The sequence below is a fragment of the Bos javanicus genome, chromosome 29 (assembly GCF_032452875.1).
Source record: "Bos javanicus breed banteng chromosome 29, ARS-OSU_banteng_1.0, whole genome shotgun sequence".
NCBI classification, from domain to species: Eukaryota; Metazoa; Chordata; class Mammalia; order Artiodactyla; family Bovidae; genus Bos; species Bos javanicus.
This window is the reverse complement of record NC_083896.1, coordinates 25,676,682-25,699,963: the sequence shown is the minus strand read 5'-3', so window position 1 is coordinate 25,699,963 and position 23,282 is coordinate 25,676,682. Positions and strand designations below refer to the sequence as shown.

Sequence of the window (23,282 nt, the reverse complement as noted above, 5' to 3'; positions counted from 1 at the left end):
CCCACCGCATCCTCACCCTGGGTCAGGGCATCCTGCCCAGTACCAGCAGGCCCAGTTGCGGACCTTCATTCTGTCCTCGCTCCAATTTGTTCCTCCTTGCCAAGCATGGGGCATCAAGGGAGGTTTGAAGTTGAGAAATGATCACTCCCCAGCCCCCATCATATCATGTTCCCTAGGGGTCCTTTGCCCCCAAACTGGGTCATAGGAAGATAAGTCTAGCCAGTCTTCGGTCAGGGAAAATGATAGGGATAAGAATATGAAAACACTTAGGAACACTGATGAGGCCTTGCTAAGAAAAGATGGCTAAACCCCGTAAGACCTGTCATGTTTATGGCCCTTTTATGTCAGACGGCTGTTCTCCGTCTCCTGCAATGTTTGCTGCTTGCTTTACACCAAAAACTCCTAGAGGGCAGGGAGCTGCATCGATTTATTTGCATTATTTATTATATCATATGCATTCAAACGGTTAATCAAGAAGGATTTATTGAGTAGGGTTGCTGCCCCCTGAGATGTCGGTTCCTCCCTTAGAGTCATAAATAATCCAATGCCCACCGTGTGGCAGAGTGGAAACTCCATGGTTGGATGGAACTGGGACTGAATGGTCTGGGTGGCCTTGCTTACATCACTTCTCTCTGAGCCTTGGTTTTTCTCATCGTAAACTGGGGACTGTGCGAGGAAACTCACAGCCTTCATGAGGATTCCCAGCAGAGCCTGGCACAGAGCAGGCTGCAGGAAATTACTGTTATTATGGTGCCTGAAGGTTTACAGGGCTTCTTTTTGAATTCATCATCTCATTTCATTCCCATGGCCTCTCCCTGAGTTAGATAAGGCCGGGGATCAAGACCAACTACATTTTACAAATGTGGAAACAGAAGCTCAGAGAGGTGGAGGGCCTTGCCTGAAGTTTCTCAGCCAGGAGGAGGGGAGCCAGGATTTAAAGTTTGAGCCTTGGATTCTACATTCTGGGTGGCCTCCATCACAGCCCTCATTCCCCTGTGACGGCGCTCTGCCAAATGCAAACACCATCCAGTACAAAGGCTAATGCATAGCTATCATGACAAATTCAGCATTTATTCCTCCAAGTAACAACTTTTCCTGGAAAGAGGTTCTAAAGCCTTCAAAGAGCCCTTAGGAGGATAATAAGGGCTGTCTATTAAAAAGAGTTTTATCAGGTAGAAAATGGTCAGGGTCAACTAGAGAAAGCGTGGGTGTCAGGGGAGAGAGGCAGGGCGCAGCGCAAGAGTTCCCCCTGAGGCGTGAGGAAGGAGGGTTCACAGAGGGATGGCAGCAGAGAAGCACAGAGGAAACCACAAAGATCCACGTCAGCAAAGAAAGGGAAGTTCTGGGCCATTATGTGTGATTGGACAGGCAGGTCCAGAGCCAGAGGCCTGCAGGATTTACTGATGGAGGGCTTCTGGTGTGAGGAAGTGGGAGAAGAAACTAGGGTTTCCAAGAGGCAATGTCAGAGCAGCCAGCTTGGTGTTCACTGATGAGGAGCACAACGAGGGCCTAACAGACCAAAGTGGAAGAAAAAGGAGGGGGAATAGCTGTTGTTGTCCAATTGCTAAGTCTTGTCTGACTCTTTGCAACCCCTTGGGCTGTAGTACGCCAGGCTTCCCTGTCCTCCACTCTCTCCCGGAGTTCACTCAAACTCATGTCCGTTGGGTCAGTGCTGCTATCCAACCATCTCATTTTCTGTTGCTCCCTTCTTCTCCCGCCCTTCCACCTTTCTCAGCATCAAGGTCTTTTCCAGTGAGTTGGCACTTTGCATCAGATGGCCAAAGTATTGGAGTTTCAGCTTCAGCATCAGTCCTTCCAATGAATATTCAGGGTTGATTTCCTTTAGGATGGGCTGGTTTGGTCTCCTTGCTGTTCAAGGGACTCTGAAGAGCCTTCTCCAGCACCACAGTTCAAAAGCATCAGTTCTTTGGTGCTCAGCCTTCCTTATGGTCCAACTCTCACATCTATACATGACTACTGGAAAAACCATGGCTTTGACTGTATGGACCTTTGTCAGCAAAGTGACGTCTCTGCTTTTTATTGTGCTTCTAGGTTTGTTAATTTATCAAATGTTTCAATTGATCAGTCAGTGATAATATATTGAGGACCTACCATGTGCCAGGGTTAGTACTTGCTTCTGCAAGTATAGACATAGCAAAAGAAGAAGACAGGACTCAACCTAAGCCTGGACCAAACCAGGAAAAACCAAGGTCTCACCTGCTGCCCTAGCCTGTATGCTGTGCACGCACACACATGCTCACTCATGCATGCACACACATATGCAAACATGCACACACGTGGCTCTCATGCCCATCTCCTCTTCCTCCTGGTTACCATTACCCCTAGCAGGCATCTCTCCTCCTCTGTCTCAAGGCAAGGCCCCTTTGCTTGTCAGCTCAAAAATTCTGATACACATGCAATGTCTACTTTAGAAACAAGGTGCTCCCCCCCATAATGAGATCATTAAAAATGAGGCTTTGCCAGACATCTGAGGAACTGCTTTTTGTTACATTAGGTGGGCACACACTTTTAGCATAGATCCCAGCTCCCCGAGGTCTCCCGGGATGTTGGCCATCTGGACCGGGCCCATGGAGGTGGGGTGGCTGTTCTCACCAGGTTGCCTGAGCCAGCTCCGTGGGGCTGAGTCTGGAGGGTGGCTGTGAGTTGAGCTGCAGTTCATTTGGTGGCCTGGTCACTGTGCCGGGTATAATTAACTGAGCTGAAAGGAAGCTAAAGACACTTCTCTGACAGAGAGGTCAGGGAGGATAAACTCTGATGGGAAATTAATTATGAGAGTCTGGAAACTCCATGAGAGGGCTTTGCCACCACAGCTCTGGTGACACACTGGTAGCTGGTCTTCCCATTCCTTACCTAACAGAATGCAGGCACTCAAGGGGCTTTTCAGAGACTGTTTCTTCAGGGTGTTTCGAAGAACACTCCACTGCTTAATTATTATTATTATTATTATTAATAACTATCCTCAGCAACATGGTTATTGAGCATTTATGTGACAGTTGCTGTGGCAAGTGCCTTAGGTATATTCTTACAGTAAATTGTCATGTTGAACACCCTACCCACCCACCCATCCATCTATGTACCAGGAGCTGTAACAGAGCTCATTTACCCAAGGATTCAAAATTACTGCCCAACGGAACTGGGATTTAGACCTAACCCCCTACCCATTTCACTTTTTGACCTGTTAGTAAGTTTTGCATAGAAAAGAAGGTTGGAGGCTGCAGTAGTTCATGGTCTAGGGCAAAGATTGACCCACTATGGCTCAGAGCTATGTTTTTAAGTGAAGTTTTATGGGAGTACACCTTTTTGTTTACCTTTTCTCTAGGGCTGGTCTCACTCGACAGTTATAGAGTTGAGTGGTTGTGTTAATAACTGTATGGTCTGCCAAACCTAAAATATTTACTGTCAGAAAAACTCTGCCAACCCTGATCTAAGAAAACCCAGGGTTAAACAAAATTCAGCAGGGGTTTCTTTGCTGTACAACTCTTTAGAGCCTTCACTTTGCTAATGTGCATTGTGAAGGGCCCAGAGAAGGATCTGGTCTGTGGGACAGCCTCACATATTTGGTTAAAAGACCCCCTTTCATGAGGTATCCTTAGGTGAGCTTTGGGGAGCACTGCAGGGAGTCTGCTGCCTCTCATTTGGCCAAAAAGAAGCTGGGCTCAGAGAGGGAAGAGTGACTCGCTGCTGGCCATGTGGCTTGCATAGGGCTCAGCCAGTACTTCCCAAGGCCATGCTATCCTGTCTGGTCTTTGCCAGCGTCAGCGAGAGTATTTGGTGCTATTCCCATAGCTCCTTCTCCAGAGGGATCGTCCGTGGCAATGGCCAGAGCCGCCCTTTCTTCATTCACTTGCCCATTCACGATGGTGTTCTACAACCCCGTCTTTATGGGGCTTGTTTGTTCAAGTCCAAGAAGAGAGGGAAAAATCATCATACTAATAATGAATGTCAGTTTTAATCAGCTTCATCTGACGTTATGAGAATTGAATTTCTACCTTTCACCGCATACATTAAATATGGGGCTTTATCTCCTCATGCAGAATTGATTTGCCATAATTCTCTCCTTTGGTCCTTGTCATGTAAATCGTGGTATTTCTCCCCCATTGACTGAATGATGCATAATCTGCAGAAGTAGATTAGAGGTGAGAATCCAGCCTCCCTGAGCAGCTGCTGCTGGGAGCTTTGTCTATCTGTCTTTTCCCATTCATGCTTTCCTTCTCTGGACTCTCTCTTTGGAGCTGCTCACTGGCCCATCGTGCCCTCTGCAGATGGAGCCTGTACAAGAGGGAGAGCAGATGATGGTCTGGGGGGCTGAGCAGTCAGCCTTTGGAGGAACTCTGGAGGCCTCTACGTGGGAATGTCCAGCTCCTCCAGTGTGGGCCAGGGACTGCGGGATAGTTTACAGGGTTGGCTCTTAGGGCCACTTGCAATTTTTGGTCCACTACTGAATCAGAGCATCAGTATCCCCAAGAATGCCACACCCTTAAGTACTCCCCAAGGGGTCCCCAGAGAATCTCCAGCTTTTGGCATCTGTGCTGGATGGATAAGGACAAAGGTAGCCTCCAGTTGGTGCAAGAACCAGGAGCCAGATAAGGGTCTAGCCTCGTGGCTGGGCCTATGAACTGTGGCTTGGAGACTAGTCCCAGGGCTCTGTGGGAGGGAACAAGGTTTTGGAAGAGCTGTCTCAGACACGTAGGCTGTGTCATTCAGTGAGACCCCAACTGGAGACATCTATATCCATGCTCTGTAAAGCTCTTAAGCCTCACTTTTGTCTTGTAACTATGTCCTGATACCTATCTGAACAATGTTTAAGAGATGGGGTTCTGGAGGCAGAAAGACTTGCGATCAAATCCTGGCTCTTTCACTTACTAATTATGTGATCTTGGACAGATGACCCCTTGAAATTTCTGCTTCACTCATCTGTAAAATTGGGACAATAGTAATAGCCATGCCTGTGAGATTATTTGGAAGATTGAAATAATCCCTGTGAAGTATTTAGTGCAAGCTCAGCTCTTAATCAGGAGAAGGCAATGGCAACCCACTCCAATACTCTTGCCTGGAAAATTCCATGGACAGAGGAGCCTGGTAGGCTGCAGTCCCTGGGGTCGCTAGGAGTCAAACATGACTGTGCGACTTCACTTTCACTTTTCACTTTCATGCATTGGAGAAGGAAATGGCAACCCACTCCAGTATTCTTGCCTGGAGAATCCCAGGGATGGGGGAGCCTGGTGGGCTGCCGTCTATGGGGTCGCACAGAGTCAGACACGACTGAAGCGACTTAGCAGCAGCAGCAGCTCTTAATGGTAAATGTGTAGTAAATGGTCTATATTTCAAGGCTACTCTTGTGACTGTTAAACTTCCATTCTACAATAATGGTGTCTTGAGACATGCCTTTTGGTAAAGTGTATTGACATAGTAGGTAGACCAATGTGCTTTAAAAGGCCATTGAATATCTACAGTGTGTCTCAGGGATGGCCCACAAAGATGGGGAAGGGCAAGAAGGGATCTATCCCTCACTACTTACTTTTAATAGTGAATGATCAATGACAGCTGGTTTCCATACCATCACTCACAGGTTGCCCTTAGCATTAACTGTCAAAGACAGCATCTAGGCAAATAAACAGGAGGTCTGGCTCAGGTGAGAAATTCTTAATGCTTTTTCTAAAGAAAAATGAAAGGAAATTACAAATTACATTTGCCAACGTTTGACAGATCATGGAGAAAACAAGGGAATTACAGAAAAACTTCTGCTTTATTGACCACGCTAAAGCCTTTGACTGTGTGGATCACAACAAAGTGGAAAATTCTTTAAGAGATGGGAGTACAGGACTACCTTATAAGTGTCTCCTGAGAAACCTGTATGCGGGTCAAGAAGCAACAGTTAGAATCAGACATGAAACGATGGACTGGTTTAAATTGGGAAAGGAGTACAACAAGGCTGTATATTGTCACCCTGCTTATTTAATTTATATGAAGAGTACATCATGTGCAATGCCCGGCTGGATGACTCACAAGCTGGAATCAAGATTGCTTGGAGAAGTAACAGCCTCAGATATGCAGATGATACTGCTCTAATGACAGAAAGTGAAGAGGAACTGAAGAGCCTCTTGATGAGCGTGAAAGAGGGGAGTCAAAAAGCTGGCTTAAAACTCAACATTAAAAAAAATAAGATCATGGCATCCTCATCACTTCATGGCAAATAGAAGGGGAAAAGGTAGAAACAATGACAGGCTTTATTTTCTTGGGCTCCAAAATCACTGTGAATGGTGACTGTAGCCAAGAAATTAAAAGATGCTTGCTTCTTGGAAAAAAGGCTATGACAAACCTAAAAGCAGAAACATCACTTTGCCAACAAAGGTCCACAGTCAAAGCCATGGTTTTTCCAGTAGTCACGAACGGATGTGAGAGCTGGACCATAAGGAAGGCGGAGGGCTGAAGAACTGATGGTTTTCAATTGTGGTGTTGGAGAAGACTCTTGAGAGTCCCTTGGACAGCAAGATCAAACTAGCCAATCCTAAAGGAAATCAACCCTCAATATTTTTTTGAAAGGACTGATGATGAAGCTGAAACTCCAATACTTTAGCCACCTAACGGGGAAAACTTACTAATTGGGAAAGACTGTGATGTTGGGAAAGATAGAGGGCAGGAGGAGAAGGGGTGACTGAGGATGAGATGGTTGGATGGCAACATCGACTCAAAGGACATGAGTTTGAGCAAACACCAGGAGATAGTGGAGGACAGAGGAGCCTGGTGTGGTGCAGTCCATGGGGTTGCAAAAAGTTGAACACAACTTAGCGGCTGAACAACAGCAACAAATTTTAAATGTAGTATCCACTTATTGAGAAAGCGCTATGTGCAAGCACTATGCTCAGAACTTTATGTTTACTGTAATCTAATTACATTTCACAGCAACCCCAAAAAGTGGTGCCATTTTTATTCCCATTTTACAGATGGTAAAACTAAAGGGCACCTATATAGCCACTGGAAAGAGGAAGACCTCAGCTCCAGAATCCACATCAAGATGAATTTCCCTTGGACCCCAGAGTAATTATCAAATGAAAAGAAGGCAGTTTTTCTTGAATGAGGACTCAGCCCAAGCGATGCTTGAGGACAGTGTAAACTGACTGTCAATGGAGGTGGCCTGCTGACGCTGATGACTGGGGACCGTCAGGTCTCAGTGGAGTTGGCGAGAACCTCCCTGACTGCTCGGCACTGTCCTCCCCAGCAGCTTTTGCAAGTCAAAGCAGTTGGCATGGATCCAGTGAGGTCCTGAAAGGCTAAGAAGTCAGCCTGAGCTGGCCGGGTAGGCAGTGACGTGGAGGAGAATCTGTGTCAGCACCACCTTAGCAATTCTCAGCACAGCTTAGTGCTGCTTATTGCAGGGGTAAATGAGGTACTCTTCAAGGCAGGTGGGATAACTTTCAGCCTTGTCCTGAGTGCCGTTCTGCTGGGGAGTTACAGAGACTCTGCAGTCACATACACCTGTATACCTGTGTGTGGTGGGGGAAGCTTTTGGGAAGGGCTGGGGCTGACACAGCGGCTAATGCCCCCCACCCCATGCCTCTTGTCCCTGTGAGCCACTGTCCAGCCCCATGCTCCTGTGCTCTCACAAATGCCAGCTTTCACTTATGGAGCCTAGCTTCCTAGGTGCAAGTCCTCCAGCCTGCCCTTTGCTCTAATCAGATCCTACAACCCCTTGTTGTAGGTAAGTCAGTGGAACTGTAAGCCTCCTTGGTTTTCAGGAGGAAAGATGGAAGGGCAGAGAGGCAAAGTAATTTGCCCAGGAAGTGGCAGAGTCAGAATTCAAACCATAGTCTCTTGATGCTAAAGCCCAAATGTTTAATTCAGAAGGGTTCATCCTCAGGGCCCTGCCCACCCTGGGGTGTCACAGATCGTGGTGAGATGGGCTTCAAGCGCAGTGTTGCTATAAGGTATTATGTCTTCTGTCTCTTGAGTCTGGCAATGCAGGTTTCTCTCTTCTCTATGCCCTTGGATTTGTGACTATTCACACACACACACACACACACACACAGTCTCCCCAGGCCCTCAGAGAATGAATATGCTAATTAAAGTCTGGCTCTCTTTGCACTGTGCTGCCTTTTGCTTTGAGAGGTTGGAGGTGCTTGGGGGTCGGTCACCTCTGCAGCATCCTTAGTTACTGATTCAACCACTTCTCATACACCCTCCGATGACAGGGAGATTGCTTCTAGTTCCATTATTGCAAAACCTGGCTGTTAGCAAGTATCTCTTTCTCAGGAACTGTAACAGTCCCCAGGTAAATCCTGCCCCAGATGAGCAGCTCAGCTAACTGTGTGGGGTGTTTTTGTCTAGATAAAGGGACTCTTTAGCTGTTGACCCTGAGAGGCCTTCACCTGGACCCTGAGGTCTGTAATCCTAGATTCTGGGCTGTGATTGTTCCCTGTTCCCAGGGCTGGACCTTCCTAGGGAAGGTCTGGTTTTCTTTCTTTCCCAGAGGGAGATGGCTCTAGGCTTTGTTCACTCTGACCCCAACCCTTCTATTATCAGCCTGCCAACCCCTGAGCTGCCAGCCTGCCAGCCCACAACCTCTTCAGCCCCACTGGCGCTGGCCACTAGAGTCAGGCAAGAAAAGGGCTGATGGATGGGCCAGCAGGTGCAAGAGAAACCTCCCAGTGTTGAGTCTCTGGCAGCTGCCTGCCCTCACCCCTGGCCCAGCAGGCACTCATCCAGACAGAGCTAGGGAGGACTTCCATATAAGGTGATGGAACAGCTTTATCCCCAAGGCCAGGAGAAATCCCAGTTTCTGGAGATGTCTTCAGTCCTTCCTGTTCCCTGGAGGCTGAGGCTGCAGACTCTGTTGCACCTTGGTCCTGCCCTGAAACTTACCACAAGCACCTCCCTGGACCTGCCCTCTGGAAATCAACAAGGTGTGGAAATCAACAAGGTGCCAAGGACAAAGCACAGGCCTGGGAGTCTGGAGTCACTAGCTCCTCAGCAGGCTATAAACTTGCTGTGTGACCTTAGGCAAGTCACTTGCCCAGTTCAAGTGCTGATGTTCCCACCCACAAAGGGCATGTGTGGATTTCTGGAGAGTCTTGAGGCCAGATGATACTATCCAAGGCTCTTCCTATCTGTGACTTTTCATGCCAGAACCCTATAACTTCAGATTTCCTCTGGGTTTCAAGTCCAAGTGGGAGGTGATAGAGTGGAGAAGAGGAAGGGAAGGTTCACTTACTTCTTCCATCTTTATCCTCCCTTCCTGCCTGGGGCCAGACTACCAGGAAGTTCCCAGCATATAGGGCTTGATTTGGGAGACACTGAAAGCCCATCTACCCTCAAACATCCTCTCTGCCTCTGTTAATTCAACGACTGCAGTCACTCCTTGGGGGACACATGGTCTCCAAAAGTCACCTGAATTTAATATTTAAATATGGCACCTGGGAATCGAGTTGAATACATGCATTCTTATCCTTTAACTTCTATTAGATTCTATACAATCCATGGATTTTTCTAGGCCAGAATACTGGAGTGGGTAGCTGTTCTCCTCTCTGGGGGATGTCCCCAACCCATGGATCGAACCCAGGTCTCCTGCATTGAAGGCAGATTCTTTCCCCACTGAGCCACCAGGGAAGCCCACAAAGTGACCGAAAGCTACTATAAATGGTGATGCCGTCACCAAGTTTACTAGACCAGTAACATTTCCATACATTTGAGGATTCGTCATCCCTTTCGTGGATTCAATCTGTAGATGTTAACCAGGCAGGGAATGGCTGTGCATAGAGTGTATTCTCCTTGAGAATAACTCGGGCAGGCCATTTTGGATCTTGCTGATGTACAGGTGGTGAAGGAAGATCAGGGTAGGGTGAGGATGCTGGAGTCAGATGGCCTTGGGTTCACATCGCAGGCCTGCCCCTTCCCAGCTGTGCACCTTCAGTGCTTTTTTTCATAAGACCAGTTTCTTCACCTCTGAACTGGCGACTGGGGGGTCATAACACCCCACAGTGTGGATATAAGAATTAAGTTAGTGAACAGAACATTCTGTGCTTAGCACCTAGTTAGTTCTCAATAGCGGCACCTAAAAATAACTCTAATAAACAAGCATTTATCACTGTATCATTACTGACACGTACCAAGCTGCCATTTATTGAGTGTGCCTCTGTGCAAGGCAGGAGCTTCCCCTGTGGCTCAGTGGTAAAGAAGCTGCCTGCCAATGCAGGAGACGTGGGTTCGATCCCTGGGTCAGGAAGATCCCTTGGAGGAAGAAATGGAAACCCACTCCAATATTCTTGCCTGGGAAATTCCATGGACAGAGGAGCCTGGCAGGCTGTAGTCATGGGGTTGCAAAAGAGTTGGACACAACTTAGCAACTGAGCAGCAATAAATGTGCAAGGCATGCGGCCAAGTTCTTGGTGCAGCATTTCAGATGCCAACCAATAGAACTGCCAGTCTGCAGGGTGGCCCTGCCTGTCCTCATGTCTTTGAAGAAAAGCAGACAGTTTTCTCCACTGGGGTACTTTGAGTCACTTGGACAGGCCAGTCTATTGGAGGACACTGGGGTGTCTGCTCTCAGGAGCCTGTTGTGTAGTCAGTACTGTCCCAGACACAGCATCTCTATTGTTCTCCAAGGGTCTGCTTCTCCCTGGAAAGGGCGGGCAGTGTCCAGGAGGCCCTCTCACCCCATCAGGAGAGGTGGTGAGACTGTCTCAGCCAAGGGAGGGTCCCTGGAACTATGAAGGCCCAAGACCCTCATCCCTTTCCCAGAGACCACACCTTTGCTGAAGCCCCACATGCACCTCGACTCTGGACTCCACACTGGTGTCTTAAGCCACTATAGAGATGGGGAGAAGGGAGGAAGAGAGTTCTATAGTCTGACATTGTGGTACCTTCTTCTCTCTGCTCTCACTTCTAACACTATGCTTCCTTGAGGAAAGGGGCATTCTGCATTATCACAGGGAAAAGACAGAGATTTTGGTTTCAGACAGAAAGTGAAAGTCGCTCAGTCGTGTCTGACTCTTTGAGACCCCATGGACTATACAGTCCATGGAATTCTCCAGGCCAGAATACTAGAGTGGGTAGCCTTTCCCTTCTCCAGGGGATCTTCTTGACCCAGGGATTGAACCCAGGTCTCCCGCATTGTGGGCAGATTCTTTACCCAGCTGAGTCACAAGGGAAGCCCCAAAACATTAGACAAACTGTCCAGGAGGCCTCACATTTCAATTACAGTACTTCTGGATCTTTCCAATCCAGGGATCAAACCCAGGTCTCCTGTATTGCAGACAGATTCTTTACCAGCTGAGCCACCAGGGAAGCCCAAGAATATTGGAGTGGGTAGCCTATCCCTTTTCCAGCAGATTTTCCCAGCCCAGGAATTGAACCTGGGTCTCCTGCATTGCAGGCGGATTCTTTACCAACTGAGCTATGAAGGAAGCTGTTTCAGATGGAGTGGTGCTTACTTCTAGCTTCACTATTCACAGCTGATGTGAACAACTTGTATCACTTTGCTACATTCAATTCATCGGTGAAATGGGGGTCATAGTTCCTTCCTTGCAGGAGGTCATCTTGTGAGGCAAAGCAGAGGCCTGGATGTCAGACGTCAGAATGAAATGCACAGAGTAGGTACTCCGTATGTAAGAGAGAATCATCTGGGCTTGATTTTCAACTCTCTCCTGTGAGATCAGAGAGGACATATAAGCCCTAGCTTCAGTGTTGGACCATACTCTGTACTGGATAAATGCTAACTGTCATGATTATAATGTTTTTCTGGAGATAGCTTTTCCTTGCCCAAATTATGCCTGACCTTCAGGCCCAACGCTTTCCTAGTACCTAGATCTACAGGGGGACTGGAACATACATTTTTTTTTCTTCCATTGTCAACAAAACTCCAATATTAAGCTAGGTGCATATGGATGCTGCTAAACACTATACTTCCCAGCTTCCCTTGTAGCTAAATGTGGATATTTTACTAAGTTTTCTAAGTTGTGTATCAGCAGACAAAGAGAGGGGCCACATCCTTCTTTGTTACTTCCTCCATCTGGCTGCACGGAATTTTGATATGATGGCTGTAGCTCTCACAGCCATCATGGACTATGAAAATAAAAGTCATACCCCAGGGAAGGAAGAGGATAAACCTCCTGATCAGGAAGGCTGAAAGGAGCCTGATCAGCTCACATGTCTCCATATAAGGTCCATCTATGGGACTCCACTAGCAGTCCAGTGGTTAAGACTCCTTGCTTCCAACGCAGGGGACCCAGGTTCAATCCTTGGTTGGGAGCTAAGATCCCATATGCCACCTGACATGGCCAAAAGATAAATTTAAAAGGTCTTTCTATAAGAATAAAACTCTGTTTAGGTTAGAGATTAGATGGTTACATGATAGAACAGTGGTTAAGAGCCCAGGCGGTGGAGTCTGGAGTTAGAGAGACTGGATTTAAGCCTCACCTCGGCCCCTTACCTACCCTGGAACTGGAACCACTTTTCCTTCATCCCTCTGAACTGTAGTTTTATCATCTATAAAAGTAGGCTGCTAATAATAGCACAGGTCTCAAAAAGAAGAAAAAAAAATAAAAGAAGAAAATAGTAACATAGGTCTGTGATGTTGTCCTCAGGATAGACTAAAACAAGGTATGTAAAGCCCTTAGTGCAGTGCCCAACTCAGGGTAATCCCTGGGTGAGATCTGGCAATACTTCTCTTCTCCTCCCCCACCTCCTCTCCCTTCCATTTTCCTTCTCCTCCAATGGGACACTGTCCTGTAATGAAAAGTATCTGTGCCATCGTCGCTAGTACTGCCATGACAGAGATAATCAAAAGACATTTCAGTGGAAATTAGGAAGCACGTGGCACATGTGTTTGTACAGCGTGGTCTGTGTGTGTGTGTGTATCTGTAGAGAAGTCAGGAGGAAAACGCATTGGCAGTGCTTCTCTCTAAGATGTGGGTTTTAGTGATTTTATTTTCTTCTTTTAAGCCTCTCTGTAATGTCTGCATGAATGCAATGGATGTGAAATAGTGTCCTTATTTAGAATTAAACCTGACTTGCTATTTACCTATTAGAAGAAAGCTAGGTTTGTCTGAATGATCCCAAGTCTTGAAGGGGCTGGCTCTATAGGGAGCTTGTGAACAGGAATCCCCCAGCTGGTTGACTCAGCCCTCTCTGGCAAGATGGAGCCTTCAGGGTGGGGCAGGTGGCAGGAGGGGTTGAAGTGACAAGTCTGCTTTTAAATCTGTCTGAGAGAATGGCTTTATTCACCACCATTCTTCCTGAGCATTCCCTTCCAGCATCTTCTCTGACCAGAGTAAAGGTCCTGGGATTGAAAAAACGCCAGCCAGAGAGTAGAGTTCAATTCTCTGTCCTCTGGAGGAAGAGAAATTATTTTGCTTCAAAAAAAAGAAAAGAAGAAGGCAGAAAAGAAAGCAAGACATCAGCCCAGGAGCTGCATATGCTTAGTTAATGTGCTGTCTATTTCGCAAATCCTCTTAGCAAGAGATTGGTTTATCTCTCCTCTGGCAGGGCCCGCGGCTGTGGTGCAGACAGAAGCTGGCCTGGCCCCTGCAGACCAGGCTGAGCTCCACAGAGCGGTGGCCTTGGGGACATGGGCCCCTGACAGATGAGCAGCTGGCCCAGGGGCCATGGTGTGGAAGCCCTGGCCTTGACTCTCCTGCAGAAGGGGCTGTCCTCCTTGGAAGAGCCGACAAGGCAGGTGGAAGAGGTGGGATGAGGGTGGCAGAGGAGCCCAGTCAGGTCACTGTGGGCAGGAGCAGCCCCTGGCTTGGGGCTTCCTGTTACTAATAGTTACAACTGTTCTAACTTCCTGTTACAACTCATTTAGTTGTCCTGGGACTCAGATCAGGGTTCTCTTGGGTTCTTGGTTCATAGGTGACAACGGTTTGGCTCATAGGTTCTTTTTTTCTGGCTGTTCCACATGGCTTACAGAATCTTAGTTCCTTGACCAGGAATTGAACTGGGCCATGGCAGTGAAAACCTTGAGTCTGTCCTAACCACTGGAGAGTCAGGGAATACCCAAGGCCCATAGATTCTTATTCTTCCTAGGCCCCAAACTTTTTTTCTTTGAGCCACCATTTACTAGTGCTTACACACTTATTAAATACACAACTCATTGCTAAGCAATGTCAGTATGTCATTTAATCCTCAAACCTCCCTGTAAAGTTGTCCTCATTTTACAGATGATGAGAGTAAGGCTCAGAGAGTTATTGCCACACAGATCATTAGTTACTGAGCTAGGGCTTGAACCTGGATGTGTCTGTTGCAAAGCTTGTGCTCCCAAGTTCTCGACTCATGTCATACGTCAGACTCACCTGTGGAGCTTAATCACACAGGTACCAGGACCCCACCTCAAGATTCCTGAATCCCTGCAAGATGCTTTGCAGGTAATTCTGATGTATACCACCTGATTGAAAACCACTGGATGCTCCAGAATCCTGAACGCTTGCCCAGCTTGCCCTGAACTCACCAGGATGAGTTCAGCTGGTCTTTGGGTCCCCACTACCCTCCTTCCAGCCCTCCTCTCCCAACTCCTGGTGAGCCTCCTGCAGACCCCAGCTGACCTCTGGGCTTTAATGATGCTGGGGCTCCTGACCAAGACTACCATACCCATTCCTCCCTCTGCCCCTGCTGGACTTCATCTCTGTCCCTCAAGGGAGAGTCCTGGGAACAGATAAGGGGACACCTGACAGGCAGGCCTGCTAGGGCCGGTCTCCAGGGGACTGGGGGGTAACTGTGGCTGGACAGTTGGGAAGTATGTCAGCCCCTCAGGTCACAGCATGGGCTCAACTGTCTGATCAGCCTGTGACCATTAAGTGCCCTTGGGAAAACTGTTTTCTATGCACTTGCTCTTTCCTTATCTCACCTCGGCTGTTTCTTTCATTCAGCTGAGCACCAGGCTCTTGGTTAGAACAACCAGAAGTGAGGCAAGGGTCCAGATGCACAGACTCAAATGGGAATGACAGGCTTGCAGCAGGCCACCGCAGGGTGCTATGTTTCTAGCTGTGACAGACGAAGGCAAACCAGCTGTGAGAGCCCAGAAGGAATCAGGGTTAAGACTGGGAAAAGGAAAACCGCCTGGAGGAGGTGACACTGACTGGTAACATACAGCCTGTGAAATATGCTGAGTAACATTTCTGGACTGCAGAGCATATAGGAGCACTTGAACATGAAAAAGCTCTCACTTATTCATTCAGCAAACATCCACCGAGGGCCAAGTTGTGTTCTAGGAACTGTTCTAGGCACTGTATCTATGTTCTCATAAAACCTAAATGCATGGATGGGAGGGAAGACAATGAACAACCATATATATGTATTCAGTTGTTGTTGTTCAGTCACTAAGTTGTGTCCAACTCTTCTGAGATTCCATGGGCTGTAGCCCGCCAGGCTCTTCTGTTCATGGGATTTCCCAGGCAAGAATACTGGAGTGGGTTGCCATTTCCTTCTCCAGGGGATCTTTCTGATCCAGAGATCAAACCTATGTCTCCTACATCGGCAGGCAGATTCCTTACCACTGAGCCACCAGGGTGTGTGTGTGTGTGTATGTGTGTGTGTGTGTGTGTGATGCAATAAGACTTATAGAGAAAAAAAATTAACCTGGTAAGGAGGATGGCAGTGCTGGAGTCAGGGGGAGTGGCAGACGTTGCTACCAGGGCTTCTCTGATTAAGTGATGTTTCAGCATAGGTAATGGAGGGCCACTGAGGGCAGGAGAGAGGAGAGAGGATACCGAATGGAGGCTGCAGGTATAGTGTTGGATTTAGAGATCACATTGTCCCAAACTGGTCATCTAACACAGTGAATACAGCTGAGACCCCAAAAGAAAAGGTTTCTAAGAATAGCAGGTCTGAAGAGAAGGAAATTCTACACAAACTAGGGCTGTAGAGAGCCTGGGGGCTATGGAATTAGGTGAGAATCAGAGTCATAGTATGATTGCTATTTTCCAAATAGACTATTGAGACACATTCTCAGGATTTTTCTGATTTTAAAAAAATTACCTTCAAAGGGTTAAAAAAAGTTCATGTTTAGATACGTAATTTGTTTTCTCTTGTGTAATAAACTACCCCAAATTTAGTGGATTAGAACAATAAACATCATCTCAGAGTTTCTGGGAGTCAGGCATCTGGAAGCAGCTTGGCTGGGTGGGTCTGGCTCCGGGTCTCTCAGGAGGTTGAAATGCAGATGTTAGGCAGGACTGTGTTCATCTGAAGGTTCCAAGGGGACTGGAGGATCCACTTCTAAGACATCCACTCAGAGGCCTGACAAGTTAGTGCTCATGGTGGGAGAGGCTTCAGTTTCTCATTGGGTGCACCTCTCCAAAGGGCTGCTTGAGTATCCTTACAACATGGCAGATATTTCCTCTAAAGCAAGTAACTCAAGTAAGAGCAAGGCAGAAGCCCCAGTGTGTTTTGTTGTCTAGCCTCAGAAGCTCACATCGTTAGGTCTGCAGCATCCAATCTGTCACACAGGTCAGTCTGGTACAGGGTAGGAGAGGGCTTTGCAAGGGCACAGATACTAGGCCAGGATCGCCCGGGACATCTGCAGTTCAGTTCAGTCTCTCAGTCATGTCTGACTCTTTGCAACCCCATGGACTGCAGCATGCCAGGGCTCCTTGTCCATCATCAACTCCCAGAGTTTACTCAAACTCATGTCCATGGAGTCGGTGATGCCATCCAACCATCTCATCCTCTGTTGTCCCCTTCTCCTCCCACCTTCAGTCTTTCCCAGCATCAGGGTGTTTTCCAATGAGTCAGCTCTTCGCATCAGGTGGCCAAAGTACTGGAGTTTCAGCTTCAACATCAGTCCTTCCAATGAATATTCAGGACTGATTTCCCTTAGGATGGACTGGTTGGATCTCCTTGCAATCCAAGGGACTCTCAAGAGTCTTCTCCAACACCACAGTTCAAAAGCATCACTTCTTTGGTGCTCAGCTTTCTTTATAGTCCAACTCTCACATCCATACATGACTACTGGAAAAACCATAGCTTTGACTAGATGGACCTTTGTTGGCAAAGTAATGTCTCTGCTTTTTAATATTCTGTCTACGTTGGTCATAACTTTTCTTCAAAGGAGCAAGCGTCTTTTAATTTCATGGCTGTAGTCACCATCTGCAGTGATTTTGGAGCCCCAAAAGATAAAGTCTATCACTGTTTCCACTGTTTCCCCATCTATTTGCCATGAAATGATGGGACCGGATGCCATGATCTTAGTTTTCTGAATGTTGAGTTTTAAGCCAACTTTTTCACTCTCCTCTTTCACTTTCATCAAGAGGCTCTTTTTTTTTTTCTTTTATAACTGAGATTTCATTGGTTGTTTTGAGGATCACTACACAGACATTTCAATTTGTACACAATTCTTCACATATGTACCAGAAATCTAAAATATCATGTAGTTGTGATTCTTAACAGTTATTCCAGTGACTTTCCAGCTTAAAATTTGGAGCAAACTTTCCTTAACAGGATATCAAGTACCAATATCTTCAAATATTGATATGTTGTTACATCATAAGTCCCACTGATTCACAATTTAATATCATATACACTACATACCCAAACTGTCAATCGTTCACAGCACATTAACCAAGTTACTAGGAAAACTGGACTACCACGACCAAAGATGTTATAATATAGTGCACAAAATTCTGACCAGGAGAGCCAAGATCAAAAAGTGGTTTGCTGTAGGAAATAATTCTACCAAAACGATATGGGAAGAGAAGTAATTTAAAGTGTTCAAGACATTAAATGCACAACTGAGTCCAAACTGCCATTTAGTATGCTTTTGTGTTACAGGATATAAAAGCTACCCCCCATCTATGGAATGTTAAGCTGACACCCAAGACAATCAAAGCCTCCCATATCCAATATCCCACTATTTTCTGGTTGTACCAAAAAATAAACAACCAGCAAATGATTTCACCTCTTAAAAAAAAGCATTTACACGTAAAAAATGGGATGAGGTGGATTCCCTCCTTTTTAAAAATGTTTCTAGAGCTACTAAAAAACTTGTATTTACAAAATAGTTGATAAAAATATTCCTCTGGATTGTACAAGAAGGGAAACAGGGACCACTGACAGGACTCGGTGTGTGGTTATTAATCAGACTTGGCTTCTTTCTCTTCTGCTTCATCAGAGGCTGGGCTCTCCTCGTTTTTAGTCTCTCCATTTTCTGCAGGTCAGTCTTCTTTAGTCTCCTGGTTGGCCACTTCGGCCTGTTTTCCCTTTGCTCTTCTTTTCCCTTTTGTTTGCACTTTTTTGTCTGAAGATTTATCCTTTCCCGCCGCCTTTTTTGGCTTCGTTTCCACTTTTGCAGGAGCCGGTTTTGCTGACAACCTCGCAGACCTCCTCTTGGGCTCCTCCTTCGCCGCCCCCTCGGCGGAGCTGACCTTCCTCTTGGGCATCGTGGCGACGGGGCGGGCGAGAGCCGGGTGCCTGAGGGCCGCGGCGCGCTGAGAGCCTTCGCGAAGCTGAGTAGCCTCCATCAAGAGGCTCTTTAGTTCTTCTTCACTTTCTGCTATAAGGGTGGTGTCATCTGCATATCTGAAGTTATTGATATTTCTCCTGGCAACCTTGATTCCAGCTTGTGCTTCTTCCAGCCCAGTGTTTCTCATGATGTACTCTACATGTAAGTTAAATAAGCACAGTGACAATATACAGCCCTGATGTACTCCTTTCCCTATTTGGAACCAGTCTGTTGTTCCATGTCCAGTTCTAACTGTTGCTTCCTGACCTGCATACAGATTTCTCAAGAGGCAGGTCAGGTGGTCTGGTATTCCCATCTCTTGAAGAATTTTCCAGTTTGTTGTGATCCACACAGTCAAAGGTTTGGCATAGTCAAAAAGTAGAAATAGATGTTTCTCTGGAACTCTCTTGCTTTTTCGATGATTCAACAATGTTGGCAATTTGATCTCTGGTTCCTCTGCCCTTTCTAAATCCAGCTTGAACATCTGAAAGTTTACGTACTGTTGAAGCCTGGCTTGGAGAATTTTGAGCATTACTTTGCTAGCGTGTGAGATGAGTACAATTGTGTGGTAGTTTGAACATTATTTGGCATAGACTTTCTTTGGGATTGGAATGAAAACTGACCTTTTCCCAGTCCTGTGGCCACTGCTGAGTTTTCCAAATTTGCTGGCATATTGAATGTAGTGCTTTGACAGCATCATCTTTTAGGATTTGAAATAGTTCAACTGGAATTCCATCGCCTCCACTAGCTTTGTTCCTAGTGGTGTTTCCTAAGGCCCACTTGACTTCACATTCCAGGATGTCTGGCTCTAGGTGAGTGATCACACCATCGTGGTTATCTGGGTCATGAAGATGTTTTTTGTATAGTTCTTCTGTGTATTCTTGCCACCTCTTCTTAATATCTTCTGCTTCTGTTAGGTCCATACTGTTTCTGTCCTTTATTGAGCCCATCTTTGCATGAAATGTTTCCTTGGTGTCTTTAATTTTCTTGATGAGATCTCTAGTCTTTCCCATTCTATTGTTTTCCTCTATTTCTTTACACTGATCACTGAGGAAGGCTTTCGTATCTCCAGTTGCAATGGGTATATCTTTCCTTTTCTCCTTTGCCTTTTGCTTAGCTTCTTTTCACAGCTATTTGTAAGGCCTTCTCAGACAACCATTTTGCCTTTTTGCATTTCTTTTTCTTGGGGATGGTCTTGCTCCCTGTCTCCTGTACAATGTCATGAACTTCTGTCCATAGTTCTTCAGGCACTCTGACTATCAGATCTAATCCCTTGAATCTATTTCTCACTTTCACTGTATAATTGTAAGGGATTTGATTTGGGTCATACCTGAATGGTCTAGTGGTTTTCCCTACTTTATTCAACTTCAGTCTGAATTTGGCAATAAGGAGTTCATGATCTGAGCCACAGTCAGCTTCCAGTCTTGTTTTTGCTGACTGTATAGAGCTTCTCCATCTTTGGCTGCAAAGAATATAATCAATTTGATTTCAGTATCAACCATCTGGTGATGTCCATGTGTAGAGTCGTCTCTTGTGTCTCGGGCCATCTTGGAGACAGGTTACCATAATAGTCCACTAATGAAAATCTGTTTTTAAAATGACATGAAATTAGCATTATTTCAGAAAATTTGTGATGTGATCACTTAAAAAAAAAAAACAACAGTCTGCTGAACTATTTTTAAGATCAGGTCAGCTCCTCAAGGGAGGGGGTCCCAGATTTTGCATTCATTCCAAACCTGGGGTTAATTAACTCAGAATTTCACTGCTGTGCTTTGACACATTACTTAATCTTCCTGTGCCTCTGACTCCTCACTGCAACATGGAGAGTAATAACAGCCGTCTTCCTGGGTGCTCTTAGGGGTAAAGATGGACAGCTGGTACCCACTCCGAAGTGCAGCAGTGAAGGTTTCACCAGATGAAAGGTTTCACCAGTTTCACCAGATGTTGGCTTCTTGAGTTTGAGCACATTTCTTCACCTTTCGGTGCCTCTCTGCTTCTGTAAAATGGCAGTAGTAATAGTCTCTGCCTTGTAGGATGGTGATGACAATTGAATGAATGAATTTTTATATAGTGCCTAGCACTGTCCGGCATATCCTAAGTGCTATGTACGTATTTGTGAAATAAAACATAGTTGACGTATATAGTAGATGTTTAATAATGAAGAGTTGTTTACCACTGTTCAGGCTTGCACCCCATGACAAAGATTGAAGGTATCAGAACATACTGGAAAAAACACCCTTTAGAATGTGGGAGTCTTCCTGGATGGTCTGTTTGTGGAATATTCCTTGGCCTTTCACAGCCTCAGATTCACCCAGGCTCCCTTCCTAATTTTAAATTTTGTCCTTCCTTTTCCATGGTTAGATGACTGGCTGCAGCTGCTGGCCCCAAGTCCCTGAGGCTCCGAGTGTTTTTGTCATTCATCATTGGGTGGGAACGAGTGGATTTTGCTAACCAAAAGGTGAGCCCGCCACCTGAACTTGTGACCTGAAAACCGCTGAGAGAAAATGCAATTCCCTTTCAGAATGTCTCCATTAGCCCAGCTCTTGCTGCCAAACATCAGCTGGCAAAAAGGCCTCCAGGAGGCCCTTTCGGCTCAAGCACCATGCTGAGTTGGGGGTTGCCGGATTTGGAGCAGCGAGCAACAAAAAGGATCTTAGAGCTGCTGATTCTGGGAACGGTCACTAAACGTCCACGACTGGCTTATTCTGAGCCAGATCCTGTCAGAGAGCTCATTTAGTGCTCATGGTCATCCTGAAGTCATTTTGTCATTGTCTTAATTTTACAGATAAGGAATTGGAGGTACCAAGAAGTTAACCAACTTGCCCAAGAACATGTGCTTGGGGAGTGATGGAGCCAGGATTCAAAATGGGCAGCCTGGCTCCAGAGCCCAGCCCCCAGCTCTGTATATGCCACCCTGGTGACTTCAGTGTCTCCAGGCTGTCCCCATTCCCCATGTGGCCCCTCTAGGGGCGAGGACAGCAGATCTTAGTAGCTCCCCAGTTCTTTTTCACACACAGCCTGCTGATGGGTGTGGTCGTATCACATGCTTCTCCCTGCCTCAGTTTCCTTGGCTATTAAGCCAGGTCCCTGAAAGGTCTCCCGACTCCTGGTGGGGAGGCCACAGGCTTTAGGAAGTAGGCAGACTCAGATGGAACCCTGGCGTCTTTGGCCAGTTCCCTTACGTAACCTCTCTGAGCCTCAGCATCCCTTTCTACAAACAGGGGATGATTAAGGCAACTCCAGAGAGGTACAATTAGAAGTGAGAAAAGGGAAAAGGAGGTGCATCAATTAGGAATTTGGGATTACATGTACACACCTTGTTGTTGTGTAGTCACTAAGTCGTGTCTGATTCTTTGCGACCCTATGGACTGTAGCCTGCCAGGTTTCTCTGTCCATGGGATTTCCCAGGCAAGAATACTAGAGTAAGTTGCCATTCCCTTCTCCAGGGGGATCTTCCTGACCCAGCAATCAAATCTGTGTCTCCTGCATTGGCAGGCAGATTCTTTATCGCTGAGCCACCTGGGGAGCCCCGTATACACATTCAGTTCTGATCAGTCGCTCAGTCGTGTCCGACTCTTTGCGACCCCATGAATTGCAGCACGCCAGGCCTCCCTGTCCTTCACCAATTCCCGGAGTTCACTCAAACTCACGTCCATCGAGTCGGTGATGCCATCCAGCCATCTCATCCTCTGTCGTCCCCTTCTCCTCCTGGCCCCAATCCCTCCCAGCATCAGATACTTTTCCAGTGAGTCAACTCTTCGCATGAGGTGGCCAAAGTACTGGAGTTTCAGCTTTAGCATCATTCCTTCCAAAGAAATCAGATCTGGCTGATCTCCTTCAGAATGGACTGGTTGGATCTCCTTGCAGTCCAAGGGACTCTCAAGAGTCTTCTCCAACACCACACTTCAAAAGCATCAATTCTTCAGCGCTCAGCTTTCTTCACAGTCCAATTCTCACATCCATACATGACCACTGGAAAAACCATAGCCTTGACTAGATGGACCTTTGTTTGCAAAGTAATGTCTCTGCTTTTCAATATGCTGTCTAGATTGGTCATAACTTTCCTTCCAAGGAGTAAGCATCTTTTAACACATTTATGTAAAATAGATAAACAATAAGGACCTACTGTTTATCACAGGGACCTATATTTAATATTTTGTATAGCCTATAAGGGAAAAGGATCTGAAAAAGAATATATATATACACATATATGAATGTATGTATAACTGAATCACTTTGCTATATATCTGAAACTGACATAACATTGTAAATCAACTACAGTTCAGTAATAAAAAAATTTTAATTATAATTCTGAAAACAGGCACATTAAATCCAGATTCATTGTTCAAAAAAAAGAAATAAGAAAATATATGTATCATGTTGACATATAGGAAGTACTCAATAAATGTTTTCTCCCTGTTCCTACCCACTTCTATACATAGTGTGAAACTTTAGTCAAAAAAATCACAAATCCATTTATTTGTTCCATAGACATTTACTCTTCCCTGTTCATCCTCATTTTATCCAGTTACATTCATTCATGTATCCTTCTGTCCATCTGTTCACTCATCCACACATTCATTCACCCAAATATTGATTGAGCTACTGCTGTCTGCCATGTTCTGAAGATGGAAAGCTAGGGTCCTTGCTCTCAAGTAGCTCATAATCCAGGTTTCAGCATATGCTCTTGAGTGTCACGTCACATTCAGATATACAAAGCTTTGCTCATCCAGATTTAATACATTAGGTTGACAGCTCTGTCATTAAAGAAGCTTTTCCCCAAGGTTTTTCTTGACTTACTAGCAAGGTACTATGATTAAACCATTAGTTTAAC

At 46.1% G+C, this 23,282-nt stretch overlaps 1 pseudogene; it reads right to left on the bottom strand.

Annotated features, from left to right (window-relative positions):
• Positions 1 to 17,418: 17,418 nt before the first annotated feature.
• On the bottom strand, positions 17,419 to 18,488 carry LOC133241117 (non-histone chromosomal protein HMG-14-like; annotated as a pseudogene).
• Positions 18,489 to 23,282: the final 4,794 nt, after the last annotated feature.